This window comes from Sminthopsis crassicaudata, chromosome 4 (assembly GCF_048593235.1).
Source record: "Sminthopsis crassicaudata isolate SCR6 chromosome 4, ASM4859323v1, whole genome shotgun sequence".
In the NCBI taxonomy this organism is placed as follows: domain Eukaryota; kingdom Metazoa; phylum Chordata; class Mammalia; order Dasyuromorphia; family Dasyuridae; genus Sminthopsis; species Sminthopsis crassicaudata.
The window spans coordinates 246,302,911-246,326,879 of record NC_133620.1 but is presented as its reverse complement, the minus strand read 5'-3'; the positions used below and the strand labels follow the sequence as shown (position 1 = coordinate 246,326,879).

General features: G+C 32.8%; 1 protein-coding gene and 1 pseudogene across 9 annotated transcripts in view; both read left to right on the top strand.

Annotated features, from left to right (window-relative positions):
* Positions 1-23,969, top strand: part of ADGRB3 (adhesion G protein-coupled receptor B3) — a 919,013-nt gene that overhangs the window by 440,989 nt on the left and 454,055 nt on the right. The gene's annotated exons all lie outside the window — the stretch shown is intronic.
* On the top strand, positions 17,442-20,468 carry LOC141566893 (large ribosomal subunit protein eL6-like; annotated as a pseudogene).

The following is a 23,969-nucleotide window of genomic DNA, read 5'->3' as shown; positions in this document are numbered from 1 at the left end:
GGTTAGAAGTTGCAAAGAGGCCAGTATAGACTCTATGATGGGGATGGGATGGGGTAAAATGAATATGCATTACACACATTATACACACATTACAAAAAAAAATCATTCCTAATAAACAGAGCTATTCAAAAGTGAAAGGTGATAGATGATAGATTTTTTTTCCTCAGAAATTTTCAAAGATATTCTTAATGACTTGACATATGTAATAAAAAGAAATTCTTTTTACATGTACGTAAAACCTGATGGCCATTGAGATAATTTTTGTCTCAAATTCTGAGTCGATTATAGTTCAATGACTGTATCAAGAAGCATCTTCATTGTTTCTAACTACTATGTGACATTTTTTCAGTTATGAAGACCTCTACCTACTTTATCTGTCAATCCATCCCACATTTGAACAGTTTGTTTGTTAGGAATTGTTCACTTACTTTGAGATGAAATAGTTATTCCTTCCATATTATGGAGATTAGGGGTGCAGCTCCTCCATGATCTGGAAGATCCTCCTAAAATGTTTTAGCCCTCTAATTATATCAGATAAGAAGTGTTTTTTTTTTCCTTTTTTTTATGGAATGTTTATAATATTTAGTTCTAAAACACTTTCCAAGCAAATCATTATTTGTCAGATCTAATCAGTTGGAAAAATATCAAGTTTTCATGGATAGGCCGAGAAAATATAATAAAAATGACAATATTCCATAAATAACTCTACTTATTTAGTGCCATACCAACCAAATTCCCAAGGAATTATTTTATAGATCTAGAAAAAGTAATAACAAAGTTCATTTGGAAAAACAAAAGGCTAATAATTTCAAGGGAATTAATGAAAAAAATGCTAATGAAGGTGGCCTAGTTGTGCCAAACCTAAAGCTATATTATAAACAGTGGTCATCAAAACTATTTGGTACTGACTGAAAAATAGAGTAGTCAATCAGTGGAATAGGTTAGAATCACAGGACAAAATAATTAATAACTATAGCAATGTAGTGTTTGGCAAACCCTAAAATCCCAGCTTTTGGGATAAGAACTCACTATTTGACAAAGAGTTCTGGGAAAATTGGAAACTAGTATGAAAGAAATTAGGGTTTGAGCCACATCTAATACCACATACCAAGATAAGATATATATGGGTTCATGATTTAGACATAAAGAGTGATATTATAAGAATTATATTAGAAATTAGAATATAGGATGGTTTACCTCTCAAATCTGTAGAGAAGGAAAGAATTTGTGCTTAAAGAAGAACTAGAACTCATAAGTGAACACCAGATAGATAATTTTGATTATATTAAGTTAAAAAAGTTTTTGCACAAACAAAACTAATGCAGACAAGATCAAAAGGGAAACAATAAAATGGGAAATCATTTTTACATTTAAGGGTTCTGATAAGGGCCTTATTTCTAAAATTTAGGGTTAGGGCTAGGGTTAGGGTAAGGGTTAGATTTAGGGTTAGGGTTAGGGTTAGGGTTAGGGTGACTCAAATTTATAAGAATTCAAGCCATTGTCCAATTGATAAATGGTCAAAGGATATCAACAGACAATTTTCAGATGAAGAAATTAAAACCATTTCTAGTCATAGGAAAAACGTGCTCTAAAACTATTGATTAGAGAAATGCAAATTAAAATAATTCTGAGATACCACTACACACCTGTCAGATTGACTGAGATGAGAGGGAAAGATAATGACAGATATTGGAAAGGATGTGGGAAGTGGGAAAACTGGGACATTGATACATTATTGGTGGAACTGTGAAAGTATCTAGCCATTTCTGTAGAGCAACTTGGAACTATGTTCAAAATGTTATCAAACTGTGCTTACCCTTTGATCCAGCAATGTTTCTATTGGGCCTCTATCCAAAAGAGATCTTAAGGAAGAAAACGGACCCGCATGTGCAAAAATATTTGTGGTACCTTTTTGTAGTGACAAAAAACTGCAAACTGAGTAGATGCCATCAATTGGAGAGTGGCTGAATAAGTTACAATATATGACTGTTATGGAATATTATTGTATTATAAGAAATAATCAGGAGCATGATTTTAGAGAGGCCTAGAGTGACTTACATGAACTGATGCTAAGTGAAATAAGCAGAACCAGGAAATCATTATACATGGCAACATTAATATCATCTGAAAATCAATTCTAATGAATGTGACTTTCCAATAATCAAATGATTGATGCCATTTCTAATGATCTTGTGGTGGAACCTTCTGCACCTAGAAGGAGGACTGTGGGAACTGAATGTGGATCACAAAAATTTTTTTTAATCTGATTTTTCTTGTGCAGCAAGAGAACTGTATAAATATGTTTATACACATTGAATTTAACATATATTTCAGCATGTTTAACATATATTCAGTTGTTTGCCTTCTAGGGGAGGTGATGGGGAGAAAGAGAAAAAAATTCGAAACACAAAGCTATGCAAGGGTCAATGTTGTCAAATTATCCATGCATATGTTTTGAAAATAAAAAGCTTTAAATTTCTTTTAAAAAAGGAAATTTTAGCACCTACAAAGCATAGTGATATTCATATAGTTGGTGCTCAATAAATACTTATTAAATACACAAAATAAAAAATAAAATTTGGGTTAGTATTTCATCATAGGTCAGTGTAAATTAAAAATACTGTGGCTTCCACAAAACTCCTCCCCAATTTCCATTTGCAATAATTTCTTACGCCAACCTGTGATATATCAAAATTGTTATGGGGAAAGTCTCAATGTAGAAGGGATATATGTATGCTCCCTACAATTTTTATCATTTTTCATAATTTTTCCACATTGAACCCCTCTTATCCAAGATATCTCTTCATACCCTTAGAGATTACAATTATAATGGCATTCTTAGAATCTTCCCAAAACAATTACTATTAACTACGGCAGTTAGTATTGTGAAAAGAGCAATAAAATTGGACTCAAAATGGAACAAATCACTTGATCTCTCTGAGCTTCAACTTCCTTAGTCATAAAATGGGCATTCTTATATTTCTTTCATTTTCTGAGTTGTGATGTCCAAAAGAGATACTATGTGTAATATTCTTTTGAATTGTAAATTACTGTGCAAATATCAGGTATTATTTTAATTATCATCATGTTTTATAAATTACTAAAATTAAATAGAATATTCTGTATCTTGCTGTAAAAATTGATTTTTAAAAATTGGCTGTGGGATGCAGATTTAAGTGACTAATACCTCATTGTATTATTCTTCCTGGTGAATGTGAGATAAAAAGGGGAAAAAAAAACCACAATTTCTTTGTCAGGTGAGAAAGAACCACATGCTAAGATTATTTTAAGCTAGACTTTAAGCCTATCCATTATTCAGAGAAAAGAACAAGATGGCAAAGAAAATTCTTTGCTGTCTAATTATATTTATATTTAGACTGAAGGTTTTTTTTTTTAAACTTTTCTAATTTCTAGGAGTGGGAATAAGATTATTTCAATAGCCTTGGGTATTCTATTTATTTTGACTGAATAAATTTGTAGATATACTATAGAACAGAAAAAAAAAAGAATTGCAATCATCATCTGGAAATATTATATAGAGAGTAATATGAAGGATGTGAAATAATTTATTTAATACTATAGGACATAGGATTTGAAGTTCTAAAATGAAGTATAGAAGAAAGATGGTGTGAAAAAGAAATATTGTGATCTAGATGTTTAAGACCAAAAAGATAGAATACAGTGTTTAGAAATGCATGTGAGAAAAAGGATTGAGCATTTATGTGCATCCAAGATCTGGAAAAACTCTAAATAGATAGATAGATAGATAGATAGATAGATAGATAGATAGATAGATAGATAGAAATGTATATATCTATCTATTTATGATTGGAACACTAAAAGAGTTGTGAACCTGGATTGAGAAAATGCATTTTACATACACATATGCATAGGCACAAAATATATAGATTCCAAAGACCAGCTTAATTATCAGAAAAGACACAAATACAGTTATATACCATTCATGATGTTCCTTCTGAGAACATTATTGTGAGAGATAGCAGGGGGTACTGCTATCTTAAAATTGTTAAGAGAAGAATGGATTATACTATTTGGAAGTTATATCAAAGCATAATAATTAAAATTCTTAATATCTGATGTCCTCTCTATAACTCTTATTCTGTTAAAAAAAAAGTATGATGAATAGAAAAATATTCCCACAGAAAAATAATGAATGACAACCATATCTATTTTAACATTTAGAAATGTATAGTTGGATAAAGATGCCTTATTTCATCAGCAATTTTAAAATGTGAATCACATAAGATTTTGTTTTGTTTTTAGAACCTCAAAATGATTGTAATAGATTTGAATTTTTTGGATTGACAGAATTTTATTACAGCTGGAGCCAATTTATACAGCATCTAATGCTACCCCTTTACTTTAGGATGAGAACAGCTCAATATACAGTGAAGCTACATAGTAAGGTAGAGTGACAAATTTCTTTGGAATAAGGATCCAATTTCTTATCCTGTCTTTCTAATCTATTATTCCTGTGCCTCTGGACAAGCCACTTAACACTTCTCAGTTTAAGCTCCCTCATCTATATAATAGAATTAAAGTATCCCATCATCCAATTCTAAATTGATAGCAATAGGATACTAAGCATGAACTTTTTAAGGTTCAAAAAATGCTTTCCTCACCTTAACTCATCTTAGTTCTTCATTTTAAGATTGTGAAGCTATTATAAAATGTAGTTATTTTCCTGGTTTTATAGATGAGGAAACAAAGGCTCAAAGCAATTGAGCAATTAGTTCCATTGGACAACAATAAACAAAAAAGTGGGATTTGAACCCAAGTGTTTTGAGTCCTAATCAAGCACTCTTTCAATAGCATCAGGATGAATCTTTTCTTTTTTTTAAATAATAACTTATATTATTTCTTTTGATCCTTAAAACAAGACTTGGAGGTAGGTACTACAGATACTGTTATCTACTTTTTACAAATGAAGAAATAGAAATATGAGAGAGATAAAGCAATCAGCCCATTGACATATAACTAATAAATGTCTGAGTTAGTATTTGAAGCTAGGTCTCCTCAACTTCCAAGATTGAGATGGAAACTGAAGTACAGATTAATAAATTCCTAGCATTGACTATCTGAACATGTTTAAACATCCAGTGTTTTCTGTATTTGTAGAATTAAGAGTTTACTTTATTCTACAGTTAAAGGCTTATATTCCTGATTGAAGAATATTGTTTTTTTTCCCTAAAAAAAGTTTCAAACATTCAGCAATTCCAGAAAAAAGAATGAATTCATGATTAGAATATTATACACTAAAAAGTATGAAAATGTTAAAGCTAGAAGTAATTTCAATATTTATCTTCCTTTCATCTAAAATAATATTTCCCAAAGTTCCTTTTTATTTTGGAAATTGATATTTCTTGAATTATAAGCAAGATTTTGAATGTGAGCTATACATTTCCCCCAGAATATTGTGTGAAAATGTTTTATTTTCAATAAGAACTATATTGTGAGGAACTCACAGTATGTAAATTTTTTATACAGGTATAGATAAGTAATTCATATATAATTTAGAGTCTGGGGGAGTTCAAAGGAATATTGAGAGATTGCAAGTTGCCCACAAAGTCAATATGAAGTAGAATTTGAATTGAGATTTTCTTCACCTTAAGACACCTATCCTACATTGCGTTTCTGAACAAAATGTGTGCCAAAAATACTGTGGTTGGAAATTGAGGGAATGAAAATAATTCTTCTATTTTGCTGTAGGTATCCCACAAACTCCCATGGCACATGGAACATGGAACTTCATGTTCTAAAGCTCTCCTATGTGGGTTCTTTCAATACATATTAAGCACAAATGTGTTCTATTACCAAAGTAATTTCAAGATCTCCTGAATATACTCTGTGAAAAAAAAATTCAACCTACAAAGAAGTAGATTCCAAATTTGTTTTAAATTGTCTACAAGTCAGAGTCCTATTGGTACTTAAAGCTTGTTCATTTTCTCTCTCTCTCTCTCTCTCTCTCTCTCTCTCTCTCTCTCTCTCTCTCTCTCTCTCTCCCCCTCTGATTTTCTCTTTTTCCCTATTTTCCCTCCCTCTCCCTTCCTCTCTTCTGACCTAAAGATCACTTCTTTTGGTCTCCAAGAATATAATTATATGAAATACTAAGGATTTCAGAATGATCATTCACAACTTCATATTCCTGAGGCTGAAATTAAATCTACCCCTATTCTAATAATGCAATTTCTGTCTCTCTTTTCATCCACTATAGAGCCATCTCATCAGAATCTGAGCTATTGCTTCCTTGCTGTTGGTGGTCAAATTTAATAATTTCTTTAGTAGGACATCGAGTTCTCCTTTTAAATAACTGCCTTGCAGTGAAGGCAATTTGATGATAAAATTTAAGAAATAAGGACAATGCCTCTTCTCATACTTATTTCCTATTTTCCAGACTGTTACCTTTTGCTTTACACTGTTATGTTCGTGGTATAAAATCTATTCTTAAAAAAAGAAAAAAAGATTCTTGTAGACAGTTGACACCAGGGCTGAGAAATACAAGGTAACATCTTTTTGTTTATTTGCACTATCTAACATCTGTTCCATCAGCTAGACTTTGTCTGCAAGTGTCAGGTCATGCTTCTGGCTTTCTATAACTCTTGCTACATAGGTGGAGCAAATGATGGGTCTTTCTTATTGCTTAGAAAGAAAAGCCATAAAAAGTCCCAATCTCTCTGTTGCTAATAAATTCTTGGTACCTTGTTCAATAACAATTTCCCCAGTCACTTTAAAACATTTACCCTAGTCACTATAAAACATATGACATTTTGTTGCACTCTTCCTTCTTATGTTTTCAGGATTTGTTGGGTGATGATTGTTTTCTGTTCATTTCTTGGTTTAAAGAAGGAAGTATTTGTGTTTCCTATGATTCTAGTTTTATCAGGGCCTGAGTATTTCAATAGCAATCTGGAATATATCACAAGATCGTGGAATAATAGATTTAGAACTGAAAAGAATTTTTAAAACTATCTAATGATGCCCCTTCATTTTACAAATGAGGAAACAGCTTCAGAGCATTTAAATTAGTTTCCCACCAGTGCCAGAGGCAAAATTTGAACCCAGATCTTTATGATTCTAAGTCCAATTTTCTATTCATTATAGCATGCTGCTTCTTAAAATTTTTATGAATAAATTATTGAAATAAAGTGGTAACATATTGTCCAATCCTTTTTCTAGTCTAGCAGTATTTTAAAAGAAGGCATACATATTTCTTCAGTAATACATTTCTGTCTTGTAAACACAGATTATTTTTCCTGACATCCACTATAAAACCATCCTATTGAAATTTAAATTGTTGTTTTTTAATATCTTTGGTGCCATTTAGGACCTCATCACTAGACATCATATACCATTCTATCATCACTTCACAAGAAACAAGAACAAGAAACATTCACTAAAACAGCTTCATATAATCAGGGTAGCTGGAACAGGTTAGCATCTTGTTACTAAATGAAATAGTTTGTACTTTTTCACTTTAAATCCACTAGGATTTTAGATCTGAAAGGGAACTTAAAGGTCATTAATTGACCTTCCTCACTTTGCAGATGTGGAAACGAGGACCCTGAGAGGGGAAATGATTTTTCCAAAGGTCACAAAGATAATTATAGACAGAAATGGGGTAAGAACCAGTGTTGTCTAACCTTAGTTATGAATATAAATTTTAACCTTTAGGGAAAATTTAGTTGGAGGGGTAAGAGGAAGAAGACTAGTATTTAGGGAATCATTACAAGATCAGAACACAATGTCTAATGTTGACAAATACCCTGAGATACCCCCTGGGGGAAGTATTTATTAATTGTTATTATGTCATGTCCTTCATAACTGACAATGCATTTGGAGTTTTCTTGGCAAAGATCCTGAAGTGAGTTTTTTATCTCCTTCTCTAACTCTTTTTACAAGTGAGGAAACTAAAGGAAACAGGCTTAACTAAATATGCCGCAGATCACTCAGCTAGTAAATATCCTAGTGCAAATTTGATCTCAAAAAGATGAATATTTTTTGATTCCAAGCCCAGCACTTTATCCTAGCAAAAGAAGGAGGAAGAATTCTGGGAATCTTAAAGAGCTCAGAACACATTATTAATATTAATATGGACAAATACTCAGAGACATCACATTGAGGATTTAAATTTGGCAAATCTGACTCCTAAGATCAGAGATTTGGAATATTGCTATTTGAGAAACCTATGGAGAAAAAAAAATCAGGACATGTATAGAAAGGGAAAAAGCCAACTAAATTAAAAGAAAAGCCTTGGGTTTCTACCTTGACCAGTATGATAGTTGATCTTGTAAAATATGCACCACAGCTTCCTTCATCAAGGCATGTGAAGACATTGTGTTTGGTTATAGTCAGAGGAGAAATTTATAATCCAGAATATTCAGCCTTCAATTCCATGGCATAGTCAATAATCCTTATTCCACCCCCAAACTTCAAAATATTGGGAGATTGGTAGGTTCCAGAGAAAGCTTTAGCTATAATTCTAGCTTGCTGCTGGAGAAAAAGTCAATAAAATCAATGTTTTATTAACTGGTTACTGTGTTTCATCCATTGTGTTAAGTGCTGGGGATATTACAAAAGGCAAAACATAGTACCTATTCTTAAGAAGACTAGTGGAATAGACAACATATTTAATGAGGGATACAACATATCTAATGTACAAGAAAAAAAAAAGATATTCACTCTTAATAGGAAATGATCAACAAAGGACAATCACTAACATTAAGGATAAATAGCGAAGGTTTCTTGTAGAAGTTGAAATTTTAACTGGGAGTTGAACCAATCTAGAAAAACCAGAAGAAGAGATGAGGAATGAAAAATTCTAGGCATAGGAGATAATCCATAAAAATTCATGGTGTCTGGAAATGGAGTATCTTATGTATGAGTAACAGAAAAGAGAATACTGTCCCTGAATTACAGAGTCTATTGAAGAATAAGGTATAAGTCTATCAGAAACATATTAGTTATTAACAGTTTTGGATGCCAAACAGAAGCTTTTATTATATTTCATCCTGGAGGTAACAGGGTGACACTGACATTTATTGAAAATGGAAAGGAGGGTAGAAATATTCAAACTTATGTTTTAGAGAATCACATTGACAACTAAGTGGAAGATGGGCTGAAATGGAAAGAAACTTGAGACAGGGAGACTAAGTAGCATGCTGTTTCAAAAATCCAGGTCTGAGATGATGAGAGCCTTTATCAAAGTGGTTGTTGTATAATAAATTTGACAAACTTAGGTGACAGACAAGATATGCAGCATGAGAGAATAAGGAATCAAGGATGACGTAGGTTGTGAGCTTGAGTATATGAGGTGTTCAGGAAAGACTAGCCTCTCTGGTATGAGGGCTTGCCAAGTCCTTTTCAGGCTGCTTATCTCTCTTGGTGTCTGCAGGCCACTGAACTCTTATCTATGGCTCTGAGAAGCCACATTCCAGTAAAAACCAAGTTGGCAGATAGGCTGAATTAGGTTGAGAACAGTCAATAAGCCTTAGATCTGAATTAAAAGAATATATCCTCCTAACAAGGGAAGATTTCCTCATGACAGAATAGACAAATGAGAGCAATTTGTTTCAACAGCCTGGAAGTGGGCTGACATAGGTGCTATGAAGCACTTAGAGCCGCTCCATTCTGGGCCTTTTGTCTGTTTATCCTGCTCCAGATTATCACTCCAGATTGAAAAGAGTGAGGCTATTTATTATTTTTTTTTCCAAGTCTGCCTCTCTTAAATCCAATTCATTCACAGGTCAAAACATTACCCTGTGATGCCATTGGTCCTCTTTGAAAACAAAGGATAAACTACAAGAAGACTATAACTAGGAATGTTGTGGTTCTAGGGAAATAATGAAGTTAAAAAGAGGGGAGAATTTGAAGATTAATGAATTCAGTGCTATTCATTAAATATGTTGTCTCTTCTACAAGACTCCTTTAGAACAGGTACTATGAATTTGTGTAATTTATGATGCCTAATAGTTGAAGATGTAATTCTGGAGGTCAGCAGAGAGGATAGGATTAGATGGTTACATCTGAAAATCATTAACATAGAGATTGTATCTGAATCCATGGATGTTGATAAGATCATCAGGTGAAATAATATAGAAGAAGAAGAGACAAGGGTACAGCATTGAACCCTGATAGACATCTATTGGGAATGACTTGGATTAAAATCCAGCAAAAGAGACTAACAAGGAGTTGTAAAAAAGAAAAAAGAAAAACCAGGATAAATTATATCAGAAATCTACAGAAAAGAGTGTCAAAGAAAACAGTTAAGAGTCACTTTCAAGATTGATTGTGTCAAAAGGTATATAGAAATCAAGAAGGATACAGATTGAGAAAAAAAATTAGATCTGAAAATTAAGAGATTATTAGTAATTATGGAGAAAAATTTTGGTTGAATAATGAGGGGAAGCCAGACAGTAGAGAATCAAAAAGGGAATAAGAAAAAAGAAATTGAAGAATCAATAATAGAAGGCTATCATTCAGTTTAGCCACACAAAAAAGCAATATGGGACAAAACTAGTAGAGATAAATGGATAAAATGAGGTTTTGTTTGAGGATGAGAAAACATAGCCATATTTATGGGGAATAGGAAAGTCACCAGCAGACAAGGAAAAATTAAAGGAAAATGAAACCACATGATGATAGAGGGGACAATAAGATGGAAAAGCTATAATATTTTTTAATGGACCCAGTCAGCTTGGTTTTCTGCAGCTTTGTTTAGCAACAACTGAGCAGGACCAAAGGCAACAGAGAGTGGGAGTAATCCAAGGTTGACATTTATCAAGGTGAGCTCCTTGATAGGATAAGGGAGCAAGGGAAATGAGAAGAACACAGAGTAGAGTTGAACTGCCTCACCGAGGGGTCAAAATAGGGTGGGCAGGAATGTATAGCCAGTGCAGGAGTGATGGCCTGGTGAAAAACTGGAGGGATTGAGAGATTTCAGGTCACAGTGAAAATGAAGAACAGGATCTGGAGTTGTGATCAACTAACCAAATTCTCTGGAGTTCAAGAACATAGCCTTGGAGTCTGAGATGCCTGGGTTTTCACTTCTAACACACATGCTTTGTGAACCTAGAAATATCATTCAACCTCTCAATGCCCCCAGTAAACTCTCTAAGACTAAAATTTGCAGAATTATTACATATCTATAATAAGTCTCCTTATTTGAAGTTCTAATAAACACCTACATGCCATCAAAATGAATTTTTTAATATTATAGAGATAGCATCCAAGTTTCAAGTTATAGAACAAGATACTTAGAGTCAGAAGAAAAGAGCTGCCTTGCCACTTATTACTTGTGCAGCCTTGGAGAAGTGATTTAATCACTCTGGTCCTCAATTTCCTCACCTACAAAATGATAGGTACCAAGACTCCTTCAAACTTGAGATTATGCTTTTACATATTTAATTCTGATGCTCATCATATCAAATTGATGTCTGATGTTACTGCTTCCTCTCTTTCTTATTTGGATATTATCTATTTAAACGGGAAGAACTATTGGTCAAAATTGAATAGTTATCTGTAAAACATCTTTATGACTCCAGAGGAGGGAAATGGTGTTAGTAATTATATTTGCATTAATAGAATAACATATAAAATGAAAGCGATGATTTTCACAAGAATTATTTCTTTACCTCTGTATGACATTCATCATATGACATTTAATGTCATTAGCAGAATTAGACTCTTACTCAAATAAGTTTAAAGATGGATAAAAGTTACATGATTTGCCCATTTTTGTTTTATTTATTTATTTGTTTGCTTCACTGAGGCAATTGGGTAACTTGCTCAGAGTCACACAACTAAGAATTATTAAGTGTCTGAGACCAGATTTGAATTCAGGTTCTCCTGACTTCAGAGCTGGTACACTGCCCCACCTAGCTTCCCTCATTTTATTTATTTATTTATTTTTACAGAATTAATAAAAATGGGATCAAGGTAAAAAGTGTGTCTTGTAGCCAGTGTCATCTTATGTTTCTGGTATTTCTGGAAATAATTCTCTAGGTGAATAAAGTTAACAACCTTTCCCTCTCTGTTTGAAATAAACACAATACATTTATATTTTCCCAGTAGACTTTTTCTTCTAACCCCAATCATTTTCCCTATTTTCCTAGAAGTTTCTAATCTCTACATTCTGTTTAAATAACCTATACCTCTTTGTCCTGTGTTTAATGGAAGATATCTTTGGAGATTACTTACTGCAGAGGAAAAAAATATGTATGCTTTCTATCCCAATGTGTCCCTTTTGTTAAATTATTTTTAGTCTTACTACATTTAATAAGAACTCTTTCTCTTAATTCATTATCAGAATTGTGCTTGCTGTCAGTCCAAGGATATGTCTTTAAAAATATCACTTCTAAAACAGGAAATAGGAAAAGACTTCTTTCTTGTCTTTTTTGTTTGCTTGTTTTTAACAATTCCCCCCAAAATATAGGTCTTTTCTCCTAGCTGATCAGCACATCATGTGGCATTTCCTAATTTGCAAACAGTAGCTTCATTTATATTTTTAATATATTTGAAGCCATAATTAAAGTAAAACATTTTGGAATTATATCTATGCTTCCCAAGTTGGGGTGGCTATTTGCCATTGATCTTTAGGAACTTTTATTTTTATGTCTTGTTTTATAATAATGAACAGTTTGTCAGTTTCTCTACCCTCATGTGAGTCAGTTTGGCTCAGTGTACAAAGAACTGGACTCAGATCCAGGAAGACCTAGTTTCCAGACCCACCTCTGATACATGCTGGCCAAGGAAGACAATTAACCTCTTAAGTTCTTTGAGCAATTCTAATAATCATTATTACAAAAAAAGGTAACAAATTGCATTAGTAAAGGAAGGATCTTCATAAAGAATTCTCTCTATAAATAAAATTAAATGTTCTATTCCTCTTCTTAACTATTATTACATAGGCCAATCTTGTGTAGTATCTGATGTGAGTTGAGGGATATAAATCCTTTTATCAAGGTAAAGAAAGTCCTTATTCTTTTTTTTTTTTTTTGCTTTACTTTTTATTACTTTTCTTCAGGTCTCCAGTATCTGCTTTAACTGATAAAATTTGAAATGGGGTATCAATTTTGAGTTTCTCAGGTGGCCTCAAAGTATTCATGATGAAAATAAACCACAGCTTTATTTTAGTTCCTTTTCAAAAGGAACTAAACTGGTTTACTGTCCAGAGGCAGATTTATTTATTTATTTTTGTTCCAAATTAGTTAACGAAGAGCTAGAAATATAAATAAATATTTGACTTTACTCCTTTTCTTTTTCACTGTATTCACCAGCATAATTGCACATTTGCTTCTGAGAAGTAAAAGGAAGGCATGCAAAACCCATTTGGAAAGGATACATTATAACCTCTATCAGATTGCTTGTTTTTTTGGTATCTTGATGAAGAGGGAAGTAAAGGAGGGAGGGAGAAAAAAATAGGACCATAAAATCTTACAAAAAATGAATGCTGAGGCAGCTAGGTGGTCCACTGGATAGAACCCCAACTCTGAAGTCAGGGGGATCTGAGTTCAATGGTGACTTCAGACACTTAACACTTCCTAGCTGTGTGACTCTAGGCAAGTCACTTAACCCCAACTGCCTTGTAAAAAAAAAATGAATGCTAAAAACTATCTTTACATGTATTTGGGAAAATGAAAACAATATTTTGAAAAAAAAAAGAAAGCATACATTACATTTTGAGGATCATAGGATAATAAGATCATGGATTTAAACCTTGAAAGGAACTTAGAGTCCACTTAATCTAACCTCTGCATTTTACAGATGAGGCAAGTGACGTCCAAAGAAGTTAAAAAATTTACCCAAGGTCACACAGGTGTTTTGTGTCAGAGCTGAATTTCAAATCAAGATTATGTGACATAGTCTTATCTGTATAATTTTATTTCCCATGCAGAGATAATGGCTGCAAAAAGCAGAGAAAATGGTGGTCTGCACTGTAATTTCATAAGCCTAAACAAAATAGCTTAGAAGAAGTGCATTAAAAATGGTAGTCAAAATGGTATAGATTTTTATTAACTTTCAACATATTGTATAAATATTCAGTACTTTGCATTTTTGACCGAAATGCAGTTCAAGAACTTTTGTGTATGTCTGAGCATTTCCTTTCCTTTCCTCCTATATCCAACTGCATAGAAACTGAATTATACATTCTTTTTAATTACTTTTTTTATACAATATGCAACTTAGCAGGGGAGCCCTTAATTAACATTCTGTTCTAGGGTAGTTTGAAAAACAGAGAAAGTATCTTTGCTTAAGTTGATTGTCTGCATTAGTATGAGATGCTGTTGCCTTATTTCCAATAGTGAGTGCTCTGCCAGAGCAATGGGACATGAAGGCCAAATGAGAAATGGTTCCATTTCTCCATTTCTTCTCAGTCAAGACTTCTCCCTAATGCCAGTTTCATTATATACCTTTCTAGAACATAAGATAAACTTATATCTAAACATAATTACAAAATCACACACACATATAAAAATATGAAAACAATTAGATATAATTTGGGTATTATTTATTGTTTGAGACAGCACACACTTATTTTTCCATTAGTGAAGGTAATAAACTATTTACCACCAATGCTACTTGAAAAAAGAGCACTTTCTATTATTCAAATGATTTAGTGCTTTTATTTTTTTTATCTTAAAATTTGTATGAATGTGAAAACATTTAAAACTATTTCTATCCAATTTTAAACATTTCTACAATACTACTTTAGTAACCAATAAGAGTTGGTTTCACTAATTCCTTCTTTTTCCCCCCAACCTTTTCATCATTTTCTGAATTTATAGTTTCACATCATTATTTTTCTTTTCCCTGTCTTTAAAAAAAAATCAGTGCAGAGTCCCTTCTCTTATCCACAATTTCTTTTTACTGTCTTGACCACACACACACACACACACACACACACACAAACATAAAAAATGATCACAGACTCTGACATGAAATTTCAATAAAATATAATTAAAGTAAATGAGAATTTTTATAGAAAATGAAAATTCATCTTAGCAGAAAAAAATTACTTAAGATTATTAGGGTGACAATCAAACAAATCACTATCATAATAGGGAGGATATTACCTCTGGTGACATTTTTTTAAAAACACATGAATAGAGCTGAAGCAAATTTAGCACATACTTAATGTTGTCTCAATACCCAAATACTCTGTTAAAAAATCTCCTCTTTAATGAATCTGAACTTCCCATTCCTCAGACATGAGGTGACACCTATAACCAACAGTGGAGCTTTCACCACAGGCTAGACCTGGTCTGCTGTCAAACAGGTTTCATACATGTAAAAATGATGACCAGAATGATCTTCTCCAAAAATGTTCCCTAAACTGAAACCATTAAGAGGAAGTCCAAAAAAGAGCTGGAAAATGGCAATGAAATTGTTACCACAATTCACATAAAAAAATTACTTAAATGTATACCCTTAAATTTCCCAAACTGTTATCCTATCAGTTAACATTTTATACTTGAACAATTTATGCCATAAATGTATGCAGTTATTGGCCAAATGCGTTGCCTTCTGTTTCAGCAACATATTTCAAACAAATGTTCAAGTGAAAGTCTGAATATAAATTTTCTCAGAAGCTAACAATTTCTGTCATTTTCCTAATGCTTTGGGGACAATTATATTTCTGTTTATAACTTGTAAGAAATAAACACTGTTTCTTTAATTCTGTAACGCATATTCCCATAAAGAATATAATCTTTAGATCTGCTTTGTGAAATTTCATGATCTATTTTCTTAAATACATAAAATTTTGATTGTGGTAATTTATCTTTGTTTTGCTTGTTTGTTTTCAAAATATTATATCATTAGTGTCCAATTATTTCTATTTTCCTTAAAGATATGTTACATGTTTTCAATTTGGAAACCAAAAAAATAATGCTGTATGAGAAGTTTTCATAAAAGTATAACCATTAGAAAAGGAAGGCTTAAGACCCTAAACTCAATGAAACCACATTTCAGGCTTCTCTAACAATCAGAAAGTGTTGTATGCATACTGAGGTGGAAAAGGATTATAAAGTATTATGTCACTGGGATTTTTGATTGACCAGTTCTGAAGGGATTTTTTTCAGACAAATCACCTGGAATTCAGGTTGTATTTGCCAAATTGCAATAAATGAAATGATTTAATTTATTCTGACAACACCATAAAATTTGTGCAACTGTCACAATCAAATTCAAATCTATATTTTAAAAAATGTTGATGATGTACTTTCAATTCTCCAAAGCTTTATATATAGATTTGATAACACCAAGGCAGAGGCTTTGTTTTGTTTGACAGTATTTAAAAAAAATAAGCAAATTATTGATCCAATAAGTGGTGCAGTAGATGGAGCACCAGGAATAGAATCATGAGTTCAAATCCAGATATTTTCTAGCAAAGTGACACTACACAAGTCACTTAACCCCTATTTATCTCAGTTTCCTTAAATGGAAAGTGGGAATAATAGTATCTACCTCCTAAGCTTGTTGTGAGGATCAAATGAAATATCTGAAAAGCGCTTATTACAGTGCCTGCACATAGTAATTACTTTATTATTATCATTGTTGTTATTGTTATCATCATCATTTTTTCTTTTACTCTCTGGGCCTTTTTGAAATCTCTCCCTTCTTGGTATACTGGAAACCAAAATGGACTTGGAACCAAATTATTCTTGGTATTTTAGGCAAGTCATTGAACTTCACTGGACCTCAGTTTCTTTCATCTGTGACATGATAGATTGATAAAGTTTTCAGATGATCTTGAAGGTCCATTTTAGCTTTATAAGACTTCTAACTCTATAAGATTTTTTTTCCCCTGTGTTGGAGAGGTACAATCTATCCAGTGGTCCTCAAACTTTTTAAACAGGAGGCCAGTCCCTCAGACTGTTGGAGGGCCGGACTATAGTAAAAACAAAAACTCACACTGTCTCCGCCCCTCAGCCCATTTGCCATAACCTGGTGGACTGCATAAACGTTCTCAGTAGGCCTCATCTGGCCCATGGGTCATAGTTTGAGAACCCCTGAACTATAAGTAATGCTATTCACATCTTGGCTATGATCTGTTTTCATTTACTGTCACTCTTGCTTTACCACAAAATGATTCCTGACCATTTCTTTCATAACCTTCACACACTCTGCTTTATTTTGTTCTCTTCACTGTCTTCAAAACCAAACTCCCTTAACAAGAATGAAGTATGGTATCCATCATGTAACATAAAGGTGAAATGCTCAGGGAGGAATGAAATCTATTTTTTGGACATAGTGTGGGGATTTATTTACTGGACTATGAATATTTATTATAAAAGTTTTATTTTATTTTCCCTCAGTAAGGAATGGGAAGTGAGGAAGAGAAAATTTATTTTTGTAACTTGAAAAAAAAAAAGTTAATCTATTTTTTTTTATGGCAATATAGCTCTTTCCCTACTCTCAAAATGGTGGACACAAAAATCCCAAAAAGTACTGTGTGGAATAGAAAGAAAAGATGAATTTATAGGAATATGTGAATTTCTTTTCTGTATTTTATTTTCATTATTTCTATGTTTCCCCTATGACCTGTATAATATGTGCAGGCCCATATGTACTTGAACTTTGGCTAACTATATCTGAAGCTTGAAAGCCTGATTTTCTGTTTCCTAGAAATCAGAAGATTTTTGGGAAACAAATCTTCCATTCCAATCTCTCTAGGTAGCAACAATCAATTAGATGCCTCCTCCTCCCCTTCTCAACGTTCTCTTACTTGTGACATAATCTCTTGTATAAAAGCTGTGTATTTTTACTCCTTCTTTAGCCCTCTTACCCCAGCTTTCTCTTTCCCTTATCTTGCATCCTCCTGAGGTATAATAAACGACCTTTCTGCTTTCTATTTTGAGTGATCTCTGAGTAGTCATTTTGGGTAAGGGTCTCCTACATTCCACACAGTACCAAAGGAAAAGAAAATAAAAAAAAAAGAAAAAAAGGAAAAGAAAAACAAAAAGGAAAATGAGGCTGAAAAGATGGTGAAAAAGCCTTGAAAGCTTTGTAGTCAATATTTCTGACCCGAGGGATGAGTAAATACTCCAGGTCTGCCATGTATTCCCGGCGAGCTATGTACAAGCTGGAATATGCTGTGCCAAAAACCCGAATTGAAAGGAAAAAGTGAGAGAGGGTACCTGCTACTATCTCAAAACCAGTTGGCGGTGATAAGAATGAAGGAACCCCTGTGGTAAATATTCGTAAAATGCTAGGTATTACCCTAATGAGGATGTGCTTAGAAAGCTGCTAAATCATGACAAAAGGCCCTTCAGCCAGCATCTGCGGACTCTTCCATCTAGCATCACCTCTGGCACTGTTCTGATCATACTCACTGGCTGCCACAGGAGCAAGCAAGTGGTTTTCCTGAAGCAGCTGGCTAGTGGCTTGCTACCCATGACTGGACCTCTCACCATCAACTGTGTTCTTCTGCTAAGGACCCATCAGAAATCTGTCATTGCCACCTCCACCAGGGTTAAACTTTCTGGTGTAAAAATTCCAAATCATCTTACTGATGCCTACTTCAAGAGGCTCAGCAAACCTCGACATCAAGAAGGAGAGAGTTTGATACAGAAAAAGAGAAATATAAGATTACAGAGTAGATCAAGGCTGATCAGAAAGTAATAGACTCAGATCCTGCCCAAAATTAAGAAAATTCCTCAGCTCCATGGTTACCTGCAGTCTGTATTTTTCTCTCTCCAATGGAATTTATCCTCACAAACTGGTGTTTAAAATGCCTTTCAGAGAACCCTTATTAAAATATTTTTAATAACTAAAAAAAAATAAAAAAATAAAAATATCAACATAAGAATGGCATAGTGGAAAGAACACAGGACCAAGAATTAAGGAGTCTAGGAATCCTATCTCAGTTTTACTATTATCCCACTACAGGACACACTAAACTCTCTGGGGTTCAGTTTCATTTTCTGCAAAATGAGGAATTTGGACTAGATGGACTCTTTTTTTCTTTTTTTTACTCTTAATCTACTGTCCTTAAAATGTGTCCTTCAAGATCTTGTCCAATAATCATAAACTCTACTTTTAATTTACAGTCCTTAAAATGTGGCCTTCAAGATCTTGTCCATAATCATGAGTTCTATTTAACAATCCATGTTATCTTTAAGCATCTTTTAATTTATTCTAAAAGTCTATATTATCTAAAAGCCACATATATTTCAGAGATGGGGCTTTGAGTGCATTTTGAAAATCCCAAGCATTATAAGATCTTTGAACTAGAATCCTTTTGTTTCTGACTAAGCAGAAACTTAGATACTAATGCTAATAATATTCTAAGAGGGAATTGAAGTTGACATAAATTAATATTTATTATTTTTAATGAATGTGTTGCAAAGTAGAGTATCGGCAGTTTAGTTAGGAAAAGTTAATCACAAACACCCCAATAACTTTGGTAAGAAAACCCCAAATGGGATCACAAACAGTCAGAAAAGACTAAACAAAACAATATTTTAGTGTTTTGTTAGTAGATTAAAGCTTTTGCTCCCATCTTTTATTGAAGTTTCCCTTGAAGTGAGTATTGGGTAATGTTCACAAATTGGTGGGATAGATGTTTAAAAGTTTATTATTTGGGGGCGGGCTATAGTTTTCCCTCTTTTCTCAAAGCAAAGACTGGATTTAGAGTACAAGTTTCTAGATCCAACCTTGAACAAGTCATATAATCTAATTGTATCTATAAATTTCTGCATCTATAAATTGAAAGGGCTGAATTAGATAACCTTTGACGTCCTTTCTAGCTCTAAATTTTAAATTCTATGATCCATCTCCAAACAATTAATTTTACTCGGTTATAAAATGTATTTGGCAACTAGAGTTATTTCTCATAAAAAAATTATATGAACCTAGATTAATCAAGAAGCATTTATTAAGCACTTACTATAGAAAAGGCATTACACTAAATGTTTAGGTTTTAAAGAAAGACAAACAAAAAGCTTTTGAAAATCCTTGCTTTCAAAGAACTCACAACCTAATGGGAGAGAACAATATATAAATAACTATGTACACACAAAATAGATAGAGAATAAATTGGGGATAATCCATAGAGGGAAGGTCCTAAGTAACTATGAACATTCAGAAATGATCTCCTGGTTTTTAATTATGGTATCTTAGTTTCAAACATGAAAAATATAATTCTTAAATACCCCCTGAATTATGCAATGATCATATATTATGTATGCATATATATATATGTAATTTTTTTTGGTTTAAACAAATTTATTTGATCTTCACAAAAACCACACAATGGAGGATTTATTATTCACATTTTATAGATTCAGAAACTGAGAATCTGAAAAATTAAGTGTTTTGGCCAAAGGTACAGAACTACTAAGAATCAAAGACTATATTCAAACCACAGTCTCTCTAATCAAAACCCATAACTCTATCCATTACACCATACTCCTTCTAATAAAGACTTAAATGACTAAATATTAAAACTTTATGAATTGAAATGAATTGATTTAATTTTTAAATTAAATCTTTTAATTTTCAAAGCATATGCATGGGTAATTTTTCAACATTGATCCTTGTAAAACCTTCTGTTCCAAATTTTCCCCTTCTTCTCCTGACTCCATCCCCTAGATGGCAGGTATATAATATAATTTTAAATAGGCAAGTAAATATGTATTACCTTGCTTGCTATGTAAGATTGTTTCATATTGTTTGGTTCAATATCTGATAGCATTAGAGCACACCTTAAACAAAAGGGTAAATTTTACCTACCCATTGTAGGTAAATCTTCCTACATTTACAAAACTGTTTTGTTTTTTTCTTTCATGTTTTCTTTTTTTTCTGCCCCAATCCTCTTGAATAGAAATTCCTTTCCCTGATATTAAGAATATCTCTAAAAATTCTAACCTGAGAAGGAACTTCAATGAACTGCAGCAGGAATAAGTAAGTGATTTTTCTAGCAGATACCTACAAAATAGAATTTCAATTCAGTTTAAAAATCTTCTTCCCTAACAAAGGATGTTTAATAGTTAATAACTGAATTAAGATAAAAATTTTATTGAGCACCTACTATGGTGTGAGATTGGTTGAAACTCTATTTTGTTACATATAATATGTACATGATTCATGGAAATATATTCTTTATAGTCATAGATATTTTATACATATTTTACATAGAGAATGAATAGTCTTTACATAATAAATATGTCTACTTTTTAAAATTGAATTTGCTAATGGAGATAGCAGAGAAGAAAACTTTTTAGACTTTACTAAATCTAGTCTTTCTCACATAGGAAAATTTTCATGAAAAGATACAAAAGTCTAATCTAGCATTATAAAATGCTTATATAAAGGTAGTTTCTTTGGCATACTTTATTATTAATTCATATTAGAAGTAGACTCATGAGCAGTAATGAAGTGAACCAGCTACACCCAGAGAAAGAACTCTGGGAGATGACTATGAACCACTACATAGAATTCCCAATCACTCTATTTTTTTTTCTGCCTGCATTTTGGATTTCTTTCACAGGCTAATTGTACACCGTATCTTTTTTTTTTCTTTCATTTTTTAAAATTAATTTATAATTATAACATTTTTTGACAGTACATATGCACAGGTAATTTTTTTACAACATTATCCCTTGTACTCCCTTTTGTTCCGAATTTTTCCCCTCCTTCCCTCCCCCCCCTCCCCTAGATGGCAGACATTCCCCATACATATTAAATATGTTATACTATATCCTAGGTTAATTGTACACTATTTCAAAGTCTGATTCTTTTTGTACAGCAAAACAACTGTTTGGACATGTATACATATATTGTATTTAATTTATACTTTAACATATTTAACATGTATTGGTCAACCTGCCATCTGGGTGGGGGAGAAGGAAAGAAAAAATTAGAACAATAGGTTTGGCAATTGTCAATGTTGTAAAATTACCCATACATATATCTGGTAAATAAAATTATTAATTTTTTTTAGAACAAAGTAAAAAAAAAAAAAAAAAAAAAAAAAAAAGCAGGGGGTTTGGCAATTGTCAATTTTTTATTATATATATATATATTTTTATAATATTATCCCTTGTATTCATTTTTCCAAATTATCCCCCCCTCCCTTTATTCCCTCCCCCTGATGACAGGCAATCCCATACATTTTACATGTGTTACAATATAGTCTAGATACAATACATGTGTGTGAATATCATTTTCTTGTTGCACAATAAACATTAGATTCCAAAGGTACATGCAACCTGGGCAGACAGATATTAGTGCTAACAATTTACATTCACTTCCCAGTGTTTCTTCTCTGGATGTAGCTACCTCTGTCCATCATTGATCAACTGGAAGTGAGTTGGTTTTTCTTTATGTTGAAGATTTCCACTTCCATCAGAATACATCCTCATACAGTATTGTTGTTGAAGTATACAGTGATCTTCTGGTTCTGCTCATTTCACTCAGCATCAGTTGATTTAAGTCTCTCCAGGCCTCTCTGTATTCCTCCTGCTGGTCATTTCTTACAGAGCAATAATATTCCATAACCTTCATATACCACAATTTACCCAACCATTCTCCAACTGATGGACATCCATTCATCTTCCAGTTTCTAGCTACAACAAAAAGAGCTGCCACAAACATTTTGGCACATATATATCTCTTTCCGCTCTTTAGTATTTCTTTAGGATATAAGCCCAGTAGTAGCGCTGCTGGGTCAAAGGGTATGCACAGTTTGATAACTTTTTGGGCATAATTCCAGATTGCTCTCCAGAATGGCTGGATTCTTTCACAACTCCACCAGCAATGTATTAGTGTCCCAGTTTCCCCACATCCCCTCCAACATTCATCATTATTTGTTCCTGTCATCTTAGCCAATCTGACAGGTGTGTAGTGGTATCTCAGAGTTGTCTTAATTTGCATTTCTCTGATCAATAGTGATTTGGAACACTCTTTCATGTGAGTGGATATAGTTTCAATTTCTTCCTCTGAGAATTGTCTGTTCATATCCTTTGACCATTTATCAATTGGAGAATGGTTCGGTTTCTTATAAATTAGGGTCAGTTCTCTATATATTTTGGAAATGAGACCTTTGTCAGAACCTTTGTTTTTAAAAATATTTTCCCAATTTGTTACTTCCCTTCTAATCTTGTTTGCATTAGTATTATTTGTACAGAAACTTTTTAGTTTGATGTAATCGAAATCTTCTATTTTGTGATCAATAATGATCTCTAGTTCTCCTCTGGTCATAAATTCCTTCCTCCTCCACAAGTCTGAGAGGTAGATTATCCTCTGTTCCTCTAATCTATTTATTATCTCCCTCTTTATGCCTAAATCATGGACCCATTTTGATCTTATCTTGGTATATGGTGTTAAGTGTGGATCCATATCTAATTTCTGCCATACTAATTTCCAGTTTTCCCAACAGTTTTTTCCGAATAATGAATTTTTACCCCTAATGTTGGTATCTTTGGGTTTGTCAAAGATTAGGTTGCTATATATGTACCCTTTTTTGTCCTTTGTATCTAATCTGTTCCACTGATCTACAGGTCTATTTCTTAGCCAATACCAAATGGTTTTGGTGACTGCTGCTATATAATATAGCTTTAGATCAGGTACACTTAGACCACCTTCCTCTGAGTTTTTTTTCATTAGTTCCCTTGCAATTCTCGACCTTTTATTCTTCCATATGAATTTTGTTGTTATTTTTTCTAGGTCATTGAAATAGTTTCTTGGGAGTCTGATTGGTATAGCACTAAATAAATAGATTAGTTTGGGGAGTATTGTCATCTTTATTATATTCGCTCGGCCTATCCAAGAGCACTGAATGTCTTTCCAATTATTTAAATCTGATTTTATTTTTGTGGCAAGTGTTTTGTAATTTTTCTCATATAATTCCTGACTTTTCTTTGGTAGATGGATTCCCAAATACTTTATACTCTCAACATTTGTTTGGAATGGAATTTCTCTTTGTATCTCTTGCTGTTGCATTTTGT